The following is a 7,414-nucleotide window of genomic DNA, read 5'->3' as shown; positions in this document are numbered from 1 at the left end:
TACCCCAATTAATTCCACTAGGAACTAGCAATTAATTAGGATTAAATATGAAGACCATATTCAAAGTATGCTTACTGTAGGTTTAATATTTTTCCTAGCTAGAGAATGTCAACACAAGACCAACAAAATTGGAATCATAATTTTATCACCTTTCTAGCTCATGTTTTGCATTTTACAATATAGAAACCATTTAAAAAGCATATATCTAGCAACATTTTATTCTCCCAAAAAATAACAGAAACAGTGTATCTCATATTTTTATCAAATACTATACTTCTTGAGGAATCCAAAAACATTTGGTTCACCAAAATGGATACTCCTAGCTTGAGATATGAATTTTTGAAACATGCATTCAATTCTAGAAAAATAAATTAGAAAATCAAACACTACACGGACTGACAGCTGGGGCCTGCGGTCAACGGGGACCCACTCATCAACGAGACCAAAATAGGGGATGGCGCTGACCGGTGAGAACTCACCGACGGTGAGGTCTCTGGTGGGAGTGTCTTCACCACTGCACTCATCTCACCCATGTGCATCGACTGGTAGGCTTAGTTGGCTCGGTGGCTCACCGGAGCAAGCTCGACGACGGCCATGGCGGACGGTGGAGGTCGGCGGTGGTACGCCAGCCATCTCCGGCTATGGCACACTAAGGCAAGGATAGCTACTTCATCTTGGTGATCTAGCGAAGCTACATGGTGTAGGTGAGGGCTCGAGATGGCGTCGGTGAGCTTGGCCACATGCATGGCCATGCGGCGGCGCATGGAGCACGGCGGTGCTCACACTGTTTTGGCTAAACAGCGATGAAAGGTGGGTCTCCATCATGCCACTTGCTATGTCTAGGGTTACTTGACCTAAGGTGTGAGAGAAAGGAGGGAGACGGTGAACCAGCTCGGCAGCGGCGACCTCGAGTGCCACGACGGCCATGGCGGACGCGGGCAAAGCGGCAACTTATTCTGGCGCCGTCAAGCGGTGGTGTCATTCCTAGCTCCGGCCTAAGCATCTAGACTCTAGCATGGTGCTAGACCAAAGAAAATGAAGGCATGCGGTGCGGTGGAATGGTTGGGCCACGGTGAGCCACGAGCACGGTGGCACTCCGGTGACGATGGCGGCTACGGTGAGGCAAAATGCTGCTCTACCTAGGGTCGATAGGTGGTGCTGGTGGCTTGAGGAGGTGGAGGTGATGGCATAGCAGCTGTGGACGAGATGAATTAGCTGGCGACACTGCATCGGCGGTGGAGCTACGGTGAGCTTGGTGCTGCGCTTTGGAGAGGCAGAGCGAGAGGGAGAAGGTGAGAGCGGGCGAGTGGAGTGAGCAGCAGGGGCACGGCGCTTAAGTGCTTGCTCTAGCCTGACCGGTCAGGCCAACACCGGCGTGCTGCTAGCACACGGCGGCCATGGCCTATGGCTGGTCGGCCACTGCCATGCGCGTGGACACGGGTTCAGACGCCGCAAATGAAGCCTGACAATGCATTTTTAACCCCATGTATCTCCTAATTCGTTCGTCCATTGCAAAAACTCCATTAACAAAAGTTGTAGAGCTACATGCCATCTACAACTTTGCTTTAAGAACCATCATCTAATTCTTACTAGTTAACAAACTACATTGCTCCAAAGTGAGGTACATTGAAACTAAAACAACATCATGACTTGGAAAATTTTGCAAGTTCCAAAACTGTATTTTGTTGATACTTGTGAGCTATTTTTGAACATGCTATGCACTGAATTAGACCTTGACCCAAAAATAAAAGTTGTTACCCTAGTCAAGTACTACAACTTTTATTTAGGTAACACAACCATGCAAAAAATCTAAGCCACTGTTCAACTTTAGTCATCATGAAAATGGCATTTCAAATGAAACCAACACTTAGAAGCAAATTTGGCCTATGTCATGAATACAAACATTGTTCCATTTACCATCCTAGATGTGTCTAAGGTGTTTTCATGATCTCGCAACCATCTCATACATTGGTCATACATGATTGAAAGCATAAACACATATATAAATCAACATTTCATGTGACAATGTATAAGAATGAGATGAAATTTCATATGTTCATGTTCATGAATGCTTAGATGATGCTTGTGCTCATAAAATGCAGATGTCAAATACGAAGCTTAACATTGGGGTGTTACATCACATTTGGTGACAATGACAAAGGCAAGGTCAAAAGGCTTGGTAAGATTGCAATATCCAATGACTTGAGCATATCCAATGTGTTGCTAGTAGAGAGCTTGAACTTCAAATTGCTATTCGTGGCTCAATTGTGTGATCTTGGATTTAAGTGCATATTTGGAGTAGATGATGTACAGACCATAAGTGTAGATGGCTCTAATTTGATCATCAAAGGCTTTAGATCTGAGAATCTATACTTCGTTGATTTCAATGCTAGTGAATCTCAATTGTCAGCATGCTTATTCACTAAGTCTAGTATGGGTTGGTTATGGCATAGAAGGCTTGGTCATGTTAGAATGAAGCAATTGAATAGATTGGTTAAGCATGATCTAGTTAGAGGCTTGAAAGATATGGTATTTGAGAAGGATAAACTTTGTAGCTCTTGTCAAGCCGGCAAATAAGTTGGAAACACCCATCCTAAGAAGAGCATAATGAGTACTAGCAAAGCATTTGAGTTATTGCACATGGATTTATTTGGGCCAATACAATATACTAGTATTGGTGAAAACAAATATGGCTTTTGTGATAGTGGATGACTATACTAGATACACTAGGGCATTCTTTCTAGTGAACAAGAGTGATGTGTTTGCAACATTCAAATCATTTGTCAAAGGCATACACAATGAGTTTGAAACAACCATCAAGAAGGTTAGAAGTGATAATGGTAGTGAGTTTAAGAACACTAGAATTGATGAGTTATGTGATGATTTTGGAATTAGACATCAATTCACAGCCTTAGGCAATGCATATGGTGGTGAGGCCCGCTTGCTAAAGTGCTTGGGTAGCCAAAGATTTTCTCTCAACAAAGAGGGATTGGGCTATATCCCCAAAAAAGGCAAGGCGGCCTTTGCTCCTCACGAGACTAGTTTTGTGAAGAACAATGGCCGGTTTTGCAATAGGTGCAAGTAAGTTGGGCATGTAGAGCAATATTGCAAGAACAAGAACAAGAATACTAATGTATCCTCAATTAAGTTTGATTCTTGTTATTTGCTTACCAAGGGTGTGAATGGAGTGAAGGCTAAGTTTATTGGTACTCCAATTGTGGGCTCAAAGAAGAAAGCCATTTGGGTGCCAAAGAGCTTAGTCACTAACCTTCAAGGACCCAAACAAGTTTGGGTATCCTAAAAGAATCGATTTTCTTTTGTAGGTTAATTGCAAAGCTGGAGGAAGGCATTGGGTTCTTGATAGTGGGTGCACTCAACACATGGCCAGTGATGCAAGAATGTTCAACTCAATCAACACCAATGATAGCAATGGTTATGATAGTATCACATTTGCTGACAATGGCAAAGACAAGGTCAAACAGCTTGGTAAGATTGCAATATCCAATGACTTGAGCATATCCAATGTGTTGCTAGTAGAGAGCTTGAACTTCAATTTGCTACCCATGGCTCAATTGTGTGATCTTGGATTTAAGTGCAAATTTGGAGCAGATGATGTAGAGATCATAAGCGTTGATGGCTCTAATTTGATCTTCAAAGGCTTTAGATATGAGAATCTGTACTTGGTTGATTTCAATGCTAGTGAAGCTCAATTGTCAACATGCTTGTTCACTAAGTCTAGTATGGGTTGGTTATGGCATAGAAGGCTTGGTCATGTTGGAATAAAACAATTGAATAGATTGGTTAAGCATGATCTGGTTATAGGCTTGAAAGATGTGGTATTTGACAAGGATAAACTTTGTAGCTCTTGTTAAGCCAGCAAATAAGTTGGAAAACACCCATGCTAAGAAGAGCATAATGAGCACTAGTAAAGCATTTGAGTTATTGCACATAGATTTATTTAGGCCAACACAATATACTAGTATTGGTGAAAACAAATATGGCTTTGTGATAGTGGATGACTATACTAGATACACTTGGGCATTCTTTCTAGTGGACAAGAGTGTTGCGTTTGCAACATTCAAATCATTTGTCAAAGGCATACACAATGAGTTTGAAACAACCATCAAGAGAGTTAAAAGTGATAATGGTAGTGAGTTCAAGAACACTAGAATTGATGAGTTATGTGATGATTTTGGAATTAGACATCAATTCACGGCTAAGTACACTCTACAATCAAATAGTCTTGTTAAGAGGAAGAATAGAACATTTATTGACATGGCGAGGTCTATACTTAGTGAGTACAATGTGAGTCAATCCTTTTGGGCCAAAGCAATGAATATGGCTTGCTATTGTAGCAACCGACTCTATTGTCACCCTTTGAAAGAGAATACACCTTATGAGCTCTTGAATGGTAGAAAGCCCAACATTTCATATTATTGGGTTTTTGGATGCAAATGCTACATATTGAGGAAAGGCACTAGATTGAGCAGTTTGACAAGAAATGTGATGAGGAATTTTTGCTTGGTTACTCCACTACAAGCAAAGCATATAGAGTTTGAAATTTGGCAAGTGGTACTCTTGTGGAAGTTCATGATGTTAAATTTGATGAAACCAAGGGTTCCCAAGATGAAAATGAGAACTTGAATGATGTTAGAGGCATTCTACTTTCAAATGCCATGAAGAACATGGATGTTGGTGAATTGAGGCCTAGGCAAGTGATTGATGAAGAAGATGATCAAGTGCAAGTGCTCTCTAACTCAAATGTGCAAGATGATACAACTCAAGCAAGTACAAGTGGTTCTCAAGATAATGTGCAAGATCAAGTGGCTAGCTCATCATCTCAACCCAATGATCAAGCAAGTTCAAGCAACAATGTTCCAATACTTCAACCAACCAACATTGCAAGAGATCATCCATTGGACGCTGTAATTAGAGATATCTCAAGAGGTGTACAAACAAGATCAAGATTAGCTTCATTTTATGAAGATTTCTCATTTGTGTCATCTATTGAACCAAAGAAGATAGAAGAAGCATTGAAGGATGTTGATTGGGTGAATGCTATGCATGAAGAATTGAACAACTTCATAAGGAATCAAGTATGGAAGTTAGTTGAAAGACCAAGGAACCATAATGTAATTGGAACCAAATGGGTCTACAGAAACAAGCAAGATCAAGATGGGATAGTGGTAAGGAACAAAGCAAGATTGGTAGCACAAGACTATACACAAGTTGAAGGTCTTGACTTTAGAGAAACATATGCCTCGGTTGCTAGATTGGAAGAAATTAGATTCTTGCTAGCCTATGCTTGTGCCCACAACATCAATCTCTATCAAATAGATGTCAAGAGTGCATTTCTCAATGGCTACATCAATGAAGAAGTATATGTTGAGCAACCTCTCGGTTTTGAAGATGACAAGAAGCCCAACCATGTGTACAAGTTGAAGAAGGCATTGTATGGTTTGAAGCAAGCACCTAGAGCATGGTATGAGAGGTTGAGGGACTTCCTACTCTCTAAAGGGTTCATTATGGGGAAGGTTGACACCACTCTTTTCACTAAGAAGATAGGCAAGGACTTGTTTGTGTTGCAAATTTATGTTGATGACATTATCTTTGGATCAACACATCAAGACTTTTGTGAAGAGTTTAGGAAGATGATGGCTAATAAGTTTGAGATGTCCATGATTGGAGAGTTGAGTTACTTCCTTGGTCTTCAAATCAAGTAATTGAAGAATTGTACATTTGTAAGTCAAGGCAAGTACATCAAAGACATGCTCAAGAAGTTTGGCATGAATAAAGCAAAGGCCATTAGTACATCAATGGGAACAAATGGCAATTTGGAGAGTGATGCAAGTGGCAACATGGTGGATCAAAAGTTGTATCACTCTATGATTGGAAGCCTACTCTATGTGACCGCATCAAGGCCAGGTATCATGTTTAGTGTGTGCATGTGTGCAAGATTTTAAGCCTCATCAAGAGAAAGTCATTTGAAGGAAACAAAGAGAATATTGAGGTACTTGAACCATACACAAAATGTTGTTTGTGGTATCCCAAAGAAGCAAAGTTTGAGCTAGTTGGTTATTCTCCGATTATGCGGGATGCAAGGTTGAAAGGAAGAGCACCTCGGGCACATGTCAATTGTTGGTAGATCAATAGTTTCATGGTCATCAAAGAAGCAAAATAGTATTGCATTATCAACTGCCGAAGCCTAATACATATCTATCGGTAGTTGTTGTGCACAAATTACAAATTCTTTGGATGAAGGCCACATTGAATGACTTTGGTATCAAGTTCAAGAAAGTGTCATTGCTTTGTGACAATGAGAGTGCAATCAAGCTAACGAATAATCCGGTTCAACATGCAAGAACAAAGCACATTGATGTCCGCCACCATTTTATAAGAGACCATCAACAAAAAGGGAACATTTCACTTGAGAGTGTGGGCATCGAACATCAACTTACCGACATATTCATGAAGCCACTTGATGAGAAAAGGTTTTGCAAGATAAGGAATGAGGTGAACTTATTGGATCTCTCAAATATGTGTTGATGCACCCCCCCCTCACTTATATGACATGCCTCTCCTTCGAGCAATCCAAGGTAAAAGTTGATTGGCATGCATACATTCTTTGCTAAGGACATGTTTAGTGCATCTAGTCATTCCTCATGTTTTATAGGCTCATTCATGAAAATCAAATGAATTTGATACTTATATGGTAACACTATTGCTTCTATGCTTGACTTGATCTAGTGGTAGCATATGACATGTTTGTGGGTTTGCAATCCTAGTGTTTGATCTAGAAAATGAGCTATGAGTGTTTAACTCAACATGGTCAAGATAACCCTTGAAATGAGGTATGAAGAAGCTTGTCCTTGAATCAAACCGAGTTAAATATCTTTGGCAAGTGTTCTAGATTAGACCAAATTTGGGAAAATGATCCTCACCCCATTGATTGACATTGATAATCGTAACATATCTAAAGTTAAACCTTTATGGTCATTGATGACAAAGGGGGAGAAGTAATTCACAAAGATAGGGGGAAATAAATAGGGGGAGAAATATAAAAGAAAGGGGATCAATTAAAATTTTAGCACACAAGTAGGGGGAGCAAGCTCATAAACTTGATTGATGCATTTGAATGTGCATTTCATATGTTTGCTTGCATGGCATAAGTTCTAAATTAAAATCCTATGCTTTGTGTGGTGTATGCTAGTTGAAGGTTTGATTGATGAAATGAAAAACTAGCATGCATAGGTGATAGTTAGATACCTTGCTTACTTGTTTTTTCACAAGTGGTACTAGTACCTTGCTTCTAAGGTTGAACTCATGAGGTATCTAGTGTTTGTGTTGTGCAAGTAATTCCAAGTGATATCTAACTAACCATGGTGCTAAGGATGGTATATTTGGTGCACTCCGA

The sequence above is a fragment of the Miscanthus floridulus genome, chromosome 16, assembly GCF_019320115.1.
Source record: "Miscanthus floridulus cultivar M001 chromosome 16, ASM1932011v1, whole genome shotgun sequence".
Taxonomy (NCBI): domain Eukaryota; kingdom Viridiplantae; phylum Streptophyta; class Magnoliopsida; order Poales; family Poaceae; genus Miscanthus; species Miscanthus floridulus.
Note: the sequence above shows the minus strand (reverse complement) of the source record.